We start from the raw sequence: 14,144 nt of genomic DNA, 5'->3' as shown, positions 1-14,144 counted from the left end.
ATCAAGGCCAAGACTGTTAGAGGATTAGTTCACGACAAAATGAAATTCCTGTGAGAGATGTGTTCATCTTTGGAGCACAAATGAAGGTTTAAAAAAATAAATGAATCTTGGGCATTTATGCGCCTCTATTGAAAGTCGATTCTCCAAAAGCTCTCATGTTTCACAACAGTCATGGAATACAAATTATAATAAATAAATTCATTTTGTTAATTTAGCCCTTTAATATAAGTCTTCTGAAGAGACATACTTGTAACACAGGGAGTTGAGGATCCACATGCAGTTTTATTTACAACTTGGTCAGACAGGCAATGGTCAAAACAGGAGCAAAAAAATATCATAGGGGTAATCCAAAAGCGTAGTTGAGCCTACAGGGTCAAACATGGAAAGACTAAAAAAAGAGAACGCTCAATGTTACAGGTAAACAACAACAAGACTCAGCAATGTGTGTGAAAATGTGAGCTGTATATATAGTCCTGATAATCAGTTCAACTAAAATACAGTATTTATAGTAAAAAGCTTTTTGACCATACTAAAGTGCATTGGTGTGTTATTTACAACTATTATTAACAAAGGCCACTGCATATTGTAGTATGGTGTGTAACGGAGACAAGTTGACGAGTGTAGTTCATAAGCCTTACTCCAATAGCCTGGAGCATTCGCCTCCCATGTAGAAATTTCCAGTGTGATCCCGCTCGGATTAAGTGAGTGTGTGTAAAACCGGTTGGAATATGATAAATATAAATACTTTTGAACACCTTAAATTTTACTATAGTAATCAGTGCAATGCAACCTTCCTTAATGTAGGCTCTCACGGACCTCGAATTCTGCAGATTTTTAATCCATCATTAATTTTGTTTATTAATATGTGTAAATGTATAGTTATTCAGTTTTTAAATTAATTTCAGTAATATTAATGACTAATATGAAAATGTTCATATTATTTATTAACAATACAATTTGTAAAGTCATATTTTAAGTCTTTTAGTAGATATATTATATGAGAGACTTGCTTTGTTTACCAAATTAATTGGATTTGCATTGTAAACATTAAATAAAAAGTTAAAAGTTATTATTTTTTTATTTAATATATTAAGTTTTTAGTTATGATACTCTCAAAATCATTTTGCATAAATCCACAGATTTTTTACAAAAATCTCAGCAGAAGTATCACAAAATATCAGCAGATTCTGTCTGGCCCTACTTATTTGTAATAACTACAGTAATTTGTTTATTTACTAATATTGTATTCATACATGAATGAGTTGCTACGAGTGTGATATAGCATTTATACAACAGTTTGTTGGCATAACTGTGTAAATAAAAACTAAATCAAACATGGAGAGTCTCAAAAACCCTTTTGTATGAGGAACTACTTTATTCCGCTTTGGAGTCAAATCATAAGCTGACAGTTAAACAGCTGAGCGTGCATCTTTTAAACTTTAGATCTGTAGTGTCTGCTTTTTGCTGGCTGTATGTGGGCGGAGTAAAACACAAAGGGTAAAGAGGCGGTACGAGTTCTGATATTACAGAATATCGCACGGCTATCAGCCAATCAGATTTGAGAACCAGACAGAACTGTTGTGTATATATATATATATATATATATATATATATATATATATATATATATATATATATATATATATATATATATATATATATAGTCCTGGAAATCAGTTCATCACAAGCTAAAAGCTGTGTATCAGTAATCAGAGGTAATTGGGAACTGGTGTGTGTGTGAGGTGCGTGATAGTATTTGTAGTCTAGTTCAATGACAGATGTGTAGTTCTCCAGCGATCTGCCCAGGTTAAATCAATGTGGATCTTGATGATATTAAAGCATATACAGTTGAATTAAAGTGGGATCAGGTAACAGACTCAGGAATTTTTTGCAATATTTCCTCTAATATTTGTTCTTTCGGAGAAAGTCTTATTTGTTTTATTTTAGCTATAATAAAAGCAGTTTTTAAGTGTTTTAAACCCATTTTAAGGTCAATATTATTAGCCCCCTCAAGCAGTATTAGTTTTGGATTGTCTACAGAACAAACCACTGTTATACATTGACTTGCCTAATTACCCTAACCTTACCCTAATTAACATAGTTAAGCCTTTAAATGTCCCTTTAAGCTGCATACTAGCATCTTGAAGAATACCTAGTTAAATATTATGTGCTGTCATGTTTAAAAATGTGCTGGAAAAAGTTCTGCTTTCCGTTAAACAGAAATTGGGGGAAACATACTGTAGGGCTAATAGTTCAGGAGGTCAAATAATTCTGACTTCAACTGTAAAGCACATTTTTGTCATTGTTTTCGATGCTATATTATCCCATTTGAATATGCCGATGAGACATTTTCAGTAAAATAACACAAATTTCAGCCTCTCCCTTACATATAATGTCTTTATTAGTGTAAATGTTTACTTCGTTTCGACATCTCCAACTCACTCCCCGCCTTCGCTTCATTTAGATCAGCATAAAAAGCCTCCCTCTATGCTAACGAAGACTGAATTAGGGTGAACTGTCCCTTTAAATGTCATGTTCCTCTGACTAATGCTGATGCGAAGGCTAAAAAGGGGAGCCATGTGACCTTCCAGTACAGTGGAGAGCTGTAAGGACGAGGTGTCAGGCCCGAACGCTGACATTCTTCTAACCGAGCGGAGATAAATACTGTCTGCCAGGAGACAAGGGACTGACAACATCACCACAGCTCTCGCTAATGAAGGCCCCACGTCTGTGTGTGTGTGCATAAGGATTATACAGCGTTAAGTGGCTCAGCCAGCCGATTAATGCTTTTCTGCATTATTTACGAGCGTTTTGCGCTCAAGGAGCAGGAAGGGAGAGGAATAATGCGGAAATGATCTTCTTTTGCGCTACTTTAAGACCTTTCCACACTGTGCACGTGTTAGCAGCTTTCCATCTTTTATGATTTAGGTTTATTTCTGCTTTTGACTTGCTTTATGAGATCTTGATCTTTCCTCCAACAACTTTTAACCTTGAAAATTTAGAAAAAGTGACTTTTATGAACAGTTTATGAATAGTTTATAGAGATATATTGTCTGGGTTGGGGTTGAATATGATGGTGCAACAACCTTGTAATAGGCCGCAGTACATTTTCTGTTTTTTTTTTACAGACTTATTCCTCTATTATTTATTATACATGATATCGCACGGCAAAAATGTCAATTAAAGTCACTTTGGCTGCATTTACACTGCAGATCTTGATGGTCTATTTCGATTTTGTGACTGTATCCGATTCTTTTGATGACCTGATTACATCATCTTTTAAAAGTGACTCGTGTCCGATCATCTGCATTTACACAGAACACGGCAAAGGCGCAATGACCTGGAGAAAAAAAAAAAGAGTGGGCGCTGCAAACAGCTGATAATTAAAGAGTGCTCTTTTCTCTATTCCAACCCGGGCTCATTGTGGAAACGTAGCACCACGGACATTTCTGCAGACCGTGAAATACGTATTCCCGTATTCGAGCAGTTTTTGTTTTCGCGAATCCGCGAGAGACCGCTGTGCGCGCTTTTTCATGTCTCGAACGCCTCTCGGGATTGCGCGCCGTTTGAGCCCGCGCTGTTCTCGCGTGAAAAGCCGCCGGAGGCCGCTGTGGAGCGACCATCCGTCCGACTGACTGGCTGAACGACTGAATGGTAGACCGTGTGGCCGGACAATCAGCCGACCCGGCCGCCCTCTTCTTCCTCCTCCTTCCCTAAACACAAGCGACGGTTTACAAAAACCGTCCAGAAAAAAAAGCAAAAGCCCTTGTCTTTGATTTTGACCGCGTTTTCAGATCTTGCCGCGTTCTCGCCCTTATTTTTTGGATTCTGTTTTTCATCTTACCTGACTTCTGGTTTTCCCCGGACTAATGTCAAAAAATACCGAACTTAGTTGCGAGGTAAGCGGACAAACGGGTTACAGCGGGAAAGCCCTCCACACGGAGGCGAGCCGTCAACCGGTGAGCGCGAAGAGGAGGAGCGGAGCGGCGTCACACCGCCCTGTAGCGTTCCCTCGAAAAAAACTAAACACAGCCATATGTACCTCCGGCCACGTAACTTGCGGCCTCCAGTAACGTCCGCGGGGCTACGTTTCCAGAATGAGCTTGGGTTCTCTATTCTTGTGTGTAATCTGTTCGCAGCTTTTGACAAGCTGTTTTACTATAGTTTATGACAGAAAGGCTCTCATTTGTCCATCTTCTTTTGATATAGAGGCTTTTTAAACCTTTAGGCATCTTAATGTAATGTCCATGGCGTGATTTATACACGTAATGTAGCTAATGCACAGTTTTATATTAGTTGCGTGGCGGGCATTGCACTCTCTCTGTCGTTAACATGCTTAAATACTTGTGCTATATGACAATATAATAACTGTTGAAGTCTTTGTGTATGAGATTTAAGGTTTGAACTCTGCTGAAGTCTGTTCTGAAATGAAAGTGTCAGACTTGACGTCATTCGCTATGGTTTTTAATGACGCGTGACTCGCATTGACCGGTAAAAAAACCCAATCTACCTGCTTAAGGCTGATTTATACTTCTGCGTCAAACGCCAGCGTATGCTACGGCGTTGACGCATAGCCCTTCACCGTGGCCGTCGGCGTCACTGACGTGCACCTCCCAAAAAATGTAACTACACGTCGCAACGACGCGTAGCGCAAGCTCTGTGATTGGTCGGCTTGGTAGCGCTGACGAGTCTGGGGGGAACCGAGAGCCACGCGAATGGCGCGAGCGATTGTTTACAAGTGTGGAGTCCCGTGAAGGAGCACTGGATGGAAAGTTTGGTCTGTGTTTACCTCATAGTTAAAGCTGTTGCACGTCCGCCGGTTCCTGCTTCAAAATGAGCGAGTTTGAGCCACTTGTACATCCAGGAAGTGTTCAGGAAAAGCAAAACAGAACCGAAGAAACTCGACACAGAGGAACATTTACACCTCACTGCCAACTAGCGTTTCGGAAGTGTTAATGCAGACCAACAGAGACAGCAGGCAAAAGTATAAATGCACAGCTACGCGCGTTGCATGCGCAGTTGGTCACGCCGGTCACTTGACGCAGAAGTATAAACCAGGCTTTACACTGCAGACGTGAGAACACAGATGCGATTCATATCGCATAAATTGTCACATTTGAACAAGGCCTGAATCTGATTTGAGTAAATCAGAATCCATGTCATTTGTTCCTGCTTGCATGGACATGGGCCATATCCAATCTGTGCCACATGGTAGAAAAAAAATCGAAATTGAGTCCCTTGAACAGTGCAGTGTAAATGCGGCCTTTGTGAAACTGAGTTGAATTTACAACATCTTAAGTTGACAGAGCAGAGATCAAGGCCCAATAATGCCATTAACACGCGCAAATATACAGACAACACTTGTGAATAACATATATATAAAATGCGGAAACTATCAATTAATAGATGGTGTTTACAGTACAGTATGAACATTAGAAAGAATTTGAAGACAAGTGATTAAGTTAAGTTCCTCTTTTTTTTAATTTACTTACCATTCAGAAGTTAACACTTAGCTGATGATTGATTATAAAAGCTTGTTTGGCATGCTGTCCCGGGAAAGAGCCCTGAGCTCATAAGATCCTTGAGCCCGGGGCTCCCTCCCATTTGCAGGGCGAGAGGGGAGTTTGAGCTCAGGTAGATCTGGAGAACTCCCCTGCTGTAGTATCTAATCAACAGATAGGGATTGGTTTTAAGAGATAACTACTTACTAGGAGCATGTCTATGGTGCTGATTTGGATTAGTTAATTAACATAAGTCACATGTTTTTGGAAGGTGGGAGGAAACCGGGGGAACCCACGTGAGCACGGGGAGACAATGTAAACTCAGCATTGAAACGTCGGCTGGCTTGGTAAGGACTAGACCCAGTGATGTTCTTGCTGTGAGGCAACAGTGATAACCACTGGGCTACCATTCCAACTAGGAAAAGAAGAAGGAGTAGGGGTGGAAGGGGGGATTTTTCAAAACGAAGATGGCTGTTATATGGAACTTAGAGTATTTATAGCTTAGGAATCGTCTGATTGGTAAATCATAATTTGCATAATGTGAGACCAGCCGCGAGCAGTCGTAAGCACGTGATCCTCTCGAAATTAGTTTATAAATAAACTTCACTTAACGTTTCCACCCTGACTATCAGGTTGTAGAAATAAGCACCATATTCCAAGTCTTCTGAAGGGACTCAATGTTGCTTCCAACTAATAATTAGTTTATATTTATATTCAGAATGCAAATGAAGATATTTTAATCCGCTGTGAGAGTTTTCTGTCCTTCTAGTGAAGGTCTTTTCACCTAAAACTCTAATGCTTTATTGGGAGATATAAATAAACGAGCCCTAATGGGTATAGTGGTTTAATCAAAAGTCTAATGAAGACACACGATCACTTTATAAGATGAACAGATTTAATTTTACTCTCCAAATATTAGAGTTTTGGGTGACTTTCAATCACTGTAAATAAATGCTGGATTCCACACAAAACAAATTTGATTTGACTTCACAGCAAGAAGGTCGCTGGTTCGAGCCTCAGCTGGGTCAGTTGGTGTTTCTGTGGTGAGTTTGCATGTTCTCCCCGTGTTGGCGTGAGTTTCCTCTGGGTGCTCTGGTTTCCCCCACAGTCCAAACACATGCCAATAGGGGAATTGATTAACTAAATTGGCTGTGGTGTGAGTGTGTATAGGTGTTTTCCAGTGAAAGGCTACAGCTAGAAGGGCATCCGCAATGTAAAACATATGCTGGATAAGTTAGCAGTTCATTCCATTGTGGCAACCCCTGATTAATAAAGGGACTAAGCTGAAAAGAAAATGAAAAATCAGTAAAATCAGATTCTACATGCTGTTTTTTTTTTTACAAGTTGAGGGGTTAAATTCGATCTATGCTACAAAAGTTGGATTACGTAAACCTTAAAGTTGAAATGCAAAGGAATAAATCAACAAGCCTTATATTGTATCATGCATCAAAGTAAAGATGGACTCAAAACTATGTGATGTTTTATAAACCAATTTCGGGAGGAGCATGCGCAGAAGTTTCAGTATGGAATACGTCATTGACAATTATCCCATCATCAAATCAATTCTTGAGCAACCCCTATATATACCAAAGCTGTTTTACCTGCAACATCTCACGACTTTAGCATCCCTCCACCACCCCGTCACCTCACCTCTTGCATTACATTCCCGGGGGGAGCTTTCTGGGGCCGGGCTAGATACTTTGCTCGAATCGCAACTCCTCTTTGTTTCCTGATAAGGGGAATAACTCGAGTTGGGGTGTCACCTCGAGCTCAGAGCCCTCCCCCCGGACAGCACGCCAAATATGCTTTATACTTAAATGAATGCAAGTGTGAACTCGTGAAATGTATGATTGGACTGCGGAGGGTAAAACTGTGGAGGGTAAAATATACGTCACGGTGTAAAACAAAAACTGTCAAATTTTTTAAAGAACATTGCTGCTATATATACAGTTGAAGTCAGAATTATTAGCCCCCCTGTTTATTTTTTTTCCCCAATTTCTGTTCTGTTCTGGGAAGATTGTTTAAGCACATATCTAAACATATTAGTTTTAAAAACCTATTTCTAATAGCTTATTTATTTTAACTTTTCCATGATGACAGTAAATAATATTTTACTAGATATTTTTCAAGACACTTCTATACAGCTTAAAGTGACATTAAAAGGCTTAACTAGGTTAATAAGGTTAACTAGGCAGGTTAGGGGAATTAGGCAGGTTATTGTATAATGATGGTTTGTTCTGTAGATTATCGAGAAAAAAAAATTAGCTTAAAGGGGCTAATAATTTTGTCCCAAAAATGTTTTTTTTTTTTAATTAATTAAATAAAAATAAAAAATTAAAAAACTGCTTTTTTTCTAGCCGAAATAAAACAAATAAGGCTTCCTCCAGAAGAAAAAATATTATCAGACATACTGTGAAAATTTAATTGCTCTGTTAAAAATCATTTGGGAAACATTAAAAAAAAAAAAAATCAAAAGGGGCTAATAATTCTGACTTCAACTGTATATACACATACATACAATTGAGGTCAGAATTATGAGCCCCCTCTTGTTTATTTTCCCCCTAATTTCAGTTTAACAGATTTTTTTTCAGCACATTTCTAAACATAATAGTTTAAATAACTCATTTCTAATAGATATATAATAAAAGTCTGTAATAATAGTTAATAATAATTTATTTTATCTTAGCCATGATGAAAGCACTATATAATTTTCAAAGCACTTCTTAAAGTGTCATTTAGGCCCAATCCCAATTCTATTTTTGTACACCTACCCCTTCCTTTTCCCCTTGGCCCTTACAACCCATGATTAAGGGGAAGGGCTTCAAAATTTACCCCTAAGAATTGGGACAGCACTACAGCACCTGCACACGTCATCATATGTCATCGCGATTTCTTGCTTTATATGAGATCAGACGATCATAACTGCTGTTGATATTCTAGTTGTGTTATAACACAGATAGAACCTTCTCATTCTGAAAAGTACATTTTCGCTGGGAATTATAAGGTTCTATCCGGCGGATCATTCACTGAAGCATTACTTCTTAAGAAATACAATCAAAAAATATATTAGTTGGTGTTATAACAACATGTTGATGTTTGAGAAAGTTACATTTTTGCTTTCTATAACATTTATTTCATGTTTTAGGATGAATTTTTTTTTTTCTTGTTCAAATTAATCATGCAAGGCTGGGCCAAATATTTTTTTCCAGTGCAGATGTTAATTTTATCTAATGAATATGGTAATATTTATTCAATTTTATGCTTTATATGAATCATTGAATTTTATGTATTGAATTTTATGCCCTATGAATTAAATTAAGTATTTGCCCTCTAAGGCTTAATATTAAATTGAATGACTTTAAAAGAAACAGACGATGACCAAATGAGTTTAATAAACACTGAAAAGTGTTTCACTGACTATATGTAAACAAGCCTTAGCTGGGTCATTTGGCATTTCTGTGTGGAGTTTGCATGTTCTCCCTGTGTTCGGTCCAAATATAAGTCCAAATACATGTGGTACAGGTGAATTGGGTGAGCTAAAATAATAAATCCCAATGTCAAGAAATGCTTCTAAATCATTACATTGACACACATCTCAATTTTGTGTGGTGCGGCATTATTTAGCCGAATAAAATGTTTCCCGCTGTCAATGGAGCAGAACAGTGAAATGACAAAGAAAGCTGATCATGATTGGTCCTCGTGCTTGCATTAAAAATGCTGATTGGCTCACAGAAAGAACCTTAAAGAGCCAAGCTAGAGTTCAACTTTGTAGATAAACCTGTTTTGTTTTTTTAAATAAAAAGTCTTAAAATGTAAACAACTTTAAAAAACATCACAATGTAAGTAAGTTGTCATTTAATAAGAATATGTCAATAACTCAATTTTGACAAAAATGTCCGATAGAACCTTATAGTTCTAAGGTGACGATATATATACAAAATAGAAACTTACTCTTTTATACTTTCTAGCACTGATTGCTTACTGATTTTTATTGGGGGGTTTTTTACAGTCTTTCCTGAACATTTTTACAGCGCACCAGAAGTTCCATTTATATTGTTTTGATATAATATTTTAAGATCTCTAACATGCATTTAGAAAACTAAAAGGGTGACTTTTCATTTTCTAGCCGACTTTAATCTTCTCCTCCACTCTCAAATGTCATCTGCATTGAAATGACAGGTCCATATGCATGCGTTGTTATGTCTGAAATCAATCTGCAATGTTTCCCTGACACAAATCTGTTGAGTTCCACAGTCTTGCAATACAGCTGGGAAAATAAATATTGAACACATTGTCATGTTTTTTCCTGGGAATAATATTTCTAAAGGAGCTGTTGACATGAAATTGAAGAAGATTTTGGTAAGAACCCAAACAATACAAACCTAAAAATAAAACAATTTTTTTTTTTTTTTGTTGCAATAACACAAGGCGAAAGTGCTGAACTGTGTTTAATATTGATGTGTTTAATTCTTTATATAAAAACTTTTTTAGTGTTGCAGCTTAAAGACGTGTCATGCATCTCTCAGATGTGCGTTTCTCACTTTAACAGAGTGTCAGAATCTTGAAGCTTCTGAGGGTCTCATTTACTAAATCTGAGCTTTATTCTGTATTCTCTATTGGATTCGGTTCAGGTGATTGGTTGGGCCATTCTACAGCTTGATTTTCGTTTTCTCAAAGCATTCGAGAGTCTCCTTGGCTGTATTTTAGATCATTGTCTTGCTGAAATGTCCACCCTGGTTTCATCTTCATCCTCCTGCTAATGTAGATGTAGCAGCTGATATTCGTTTACACTGAGGAAGGGCAGAGGGCTGAAGAACTACCCCGAGATTTCAGCTGCTGCCTGGGCTTTCACTGCCTTTCTACACCTCCCCTTCTTCATGTGTTCAACACTTTTTCTCTGCGTCATTTCATTTAGGTACTAATTCTATTTGTATCTAAATGAAATGTGTAATTTATTTATTAGTAATTATATTTGTTTTCTGCATATATGGATTTGTTTGGCCGTCACCAACATCTGGTGAACATTTCAAGTCAACAGCACCTTTAGAAATATGTTTTCTGAGTAAAATGGTGATGTGTCCAATACTAATTTTCCCTGCTGTATGGTGATTTCTTGCTATATCTTTCCTTGACCTTTCAATCCGCGAGCGCCTTTTCTGCATCCAGAAGAAAACAAGTGATTATTTTGAAGCGTTTTAAGCACAACACAAAAATAGAGAATATCAGAGACATTGAAGGTTAAGGATGACAGTCACGTAACAAATTCTGAACTCACCTCTGGAGATGAGCTAAATCTGTCCCGACAATAAAGGGCCATGTTTTCCCCCCTAAACAATGTTTGCTTTGAGAGCGGCGACCAATCATTTTCATTAAGTCGACTGCCGGAGACACAAACTAGGGTTGCTCCTCAACACGGACTGCTATTTCTGCATCACTGATCTTTTTATTTTATTTTCCATGTTATCCTCTCTCAGTTTCTCTCTCTCTCTCTCCTTCTCTCTCTTCCACGTGTTTAAACTTTTAAGCAGGCTTATGCAAGAAAACCTCTGGGAACAGCACGGAGCGTTCTCTGTAACTTTCTTGTCTGGCTATTTGGCTTCTTATTCTCTTTGATGCAGAAGCCTCGATTCAGAGATCTTCTAGGTTCACATCTGTCCCCCCTTTTAAACAGCTTTTGAGTTATGGGAGCGGGAGGGTGGCCCAGAGAGACAGAGACCCCCTACTTTTTGTCCGAACCGCTTGATAAGTGGCCCAAAACTCTCTGAAATCAGCAAACAACTTTTGGCTTCAGAGCGTTTATGTTATATAAATATATTTGGTGACGTTTACTGTACTTGAAGGGGGTGTTCATAACACCCGATTCACACGGGGCTTCAGCGTCAACGCTTGATAGAGGACGTGTCTGAAGTTGGGGCTAAAGTGATCGTCATAGCAGCATCAGCCAATAAAATTAGTCAGTAGTTGGCTACTGTCTGAGCGGGTGTATTTGCATACAGCAATCTGATTGGCTGACGCATCCATCTGCGCTTGAAATGTTGTGAAACAACTTCTGCAGCGAGCAACGCCTCTGAAGCGGCACCAACAGATCCACAATGCAGTTCGGCAACGCCTGACGTCACCCACATAAAGTGAATTGAAGGCGTTGACGCCGATGCCCCGTCTGAATGGGGCGTATGACTATCATGAAGCCGTTATAATCATGGATTGACATATTTTAATCATGCTTTTGACAGCACTCATTAAGTGTTATTTGTTTGGTTATGTCATGTTAAATGCAAAGCTGACATTGTTTGAGATTTCTGTGATATTTCTGAATTATTGTCATAAATCCGTCATAAACATGATTGTCATGAGCATGGTGTGAATTATACATTGATGATTGGGGGCAAATATTTCAGTAATGTTAGTTTGTGCGGTACATGCTGCAGTGAGTCACATATATGTATTTATTTAAATTATATATTATTAATCAATAAAACATTTACGTTTTCAGTGTTTTGTGGGATGTTTAGTGTATTCTGACCTACAGTATCTTTTGATTAGCTATTTCAGAGGTTACTGTAGGTCAAACTAAATAAACTACGCATCTATTTTAACTTTACTTTTAAACTATATGATCTATTTTAACGATCTAAGGGCATTAAGAGCATGTCTGAATCCACTTTTGCCATTTTAAGGATGGAAATATCCGCTCTGCGCCCCTACGCATGGTCTAACAGGGCTGTGTTTATTCTCTTAATGAGTTCTGGGTGTGTTTTGAGCATAACCAGCATTAAACCAATCAGAATCTCGTCTCTCATTCCCTTTAGGAGTCAGTTGCGTCACTACATGGCACATTTGCTATTTACATGGTGGACTCTGTAACGCCCCATTCACACGGGGTGTCAGCGACAACGCTTCCCCTTCACTTTGAATGGGTGACGTCAGGTGTTGCCGAACTGCATTGTGGATCCATCGGCGCCGCTTCAGAGGTGTTGCTCGCTGCAGAAGTTGGGACCAGCTCAACTTTTCAAGCGCCGACGGAAGCGTCAGCCAATCAGATCGCTGTATGCAAATACACCAGCTAGACAGTGGCCTATTTCTGACAGAATTTCATTGGCTGACGCTTCTATGACGATCGTTTCAGCCCCAACTTCAGACACGCCTTCCGTCAAGCATCGACGCTGAAGCCCCGTGTGAATGGGGCGTAAGAGTAAAAACTGAATGTTTCACTAGCGACAACAAAGTTAAACAGAGCCTCTGCAGTGCGAGGATAAAGAACCAGCCTCCTCCTTTCAGCCTCTTTACATTTTCTTTACTTTACTTTTTACTCCTTTACTTTGTTGGAATGAGGAAAGGGTGGAAGCTAGCCCACATGTTTGATTTCCTTTGTTAAACTCAAAGATTTGCTTCAAAACTATGTCTAAATTCAGTTCTAATCTCCAGCAAAGAAGTAAATGAACCATAATAAGGAAGTGTGGTTAGAAGTTACATCCAAACACACGTCCTGGTCTTATGCCTCATATGGTGATCCAGAAATCTCCAAAAGCTGAAGAAATCTACACTTGTTTTTATTAAAGCAAATATTAATCTGCATATAATAAATAATACTGCTAATAATATTAACAACAGGTGCAGATCGTCATGAATAAACTGATAAACCCCCCAAGGTGAAGAAGGCATAGTGGCAGTGGTGTATATATCACTCCGCTGCTCATCCGTTTGCACTGGCTGCCAGTTGCTGCTCGCATCAAATTCAAAGCTCTGATGTTTGCCTACAAAGCGACTTCTGGCTTTGCTCTCTCTTATCTGCTCTCACTTCTGCAGATCTATGTGCCCTCCAGAAACTTGCGTTCTGTGAATGAACGTCGTCTCGTGGTTCCATCCCAAAGAGGGAAGAATTCACTTTCCCGAACGCTGGCGTTAAATCTGCACAGTCAGTGGAATGAACTCCCTAACTGCATCAGAACGGCAGAGTCACTCGCTGTTTTCAAGAAACGACTAAAAACTCAACCTTTTTAGTCTCCACTTCATTTCCTAATCTGCAATTGCCTCTCCGGATATACCACTAACTGTACTCAAAAAAAAAAATTACTAATACTTTCCTTCTTAGACTTTACAGACCTGAAACTTGCCTATAGCACTTATTCATTGTTGCTTTTATAGTTGTGTAAATTGCTTCCTTGTCCTCATTTGTTGTCGCTTTAGATAAAAGCGTCTGCTAAATGTAAATGTATATTGATGTATAAAATTATCATTTCTTTATCATTTAATTGTTTTCATTTGTAAAGATATTTGTGTGTAGCTGTTCATCCTGTGTGTATTCAGCAGTGTGTAAGCGTTAGGAACTGCATAGGCTCATAACTAACACGCGCTGCTTGACTTTAGAGCAGCTTTTAGTTAGTCAGTGGCGCGGTCCGTTTCAGCTACTCAGAATTGCAGCGCTCCAACAATGCACCTTAACACACCTCCATTATAGAGCAGCACACACAGAGTCCACAGAGTGGTGCAAATGAATTTACTATTTAAACAATGTGGAGCGAAACTTGAAAATTACTGTTGCTCTGGTCTGAAAATAGCAACAAATCACACCAAACATGTCTTGCAGCTATTTTATGACTCTTGTGAACACATACACCATCTATCTGTGCTTTAGATCTGCAG

At 38.6% G+C, this 14,144-nt stretch overlaps 1 protein-coding gene across 10 annotated transcripts in view; it reads left to right on the top strand.

The window, feature by feature from the left end:
* pcbp4 (poly(rC) binding protein 4) overlaps positions 1-14,144 on the top strand; it is a 206,485-nt gene that overhangs the window by 157,500 nt on the left and 34,841 nt on the right. The window lies entirely within an intron of this gene.

The sequence above is a fragment of the Danio rerio genome, chromosome 22 (assembly GCF_052040795.2).
Source record: "Danio rerio strain M-AB ecotype USA chromosome 22, GRCz13ab, whole genome shotgun sequence".
NCBI lineage: Eukaryota > Metazoa > Chordata > Actinopteri > Cypriniformes > Danionidae > Danio > Danio rerio.
Note: the sequence above shows the minus strand (reverse complement) of the source record. Positions and strands in the feature narration are given on the sequence as shown.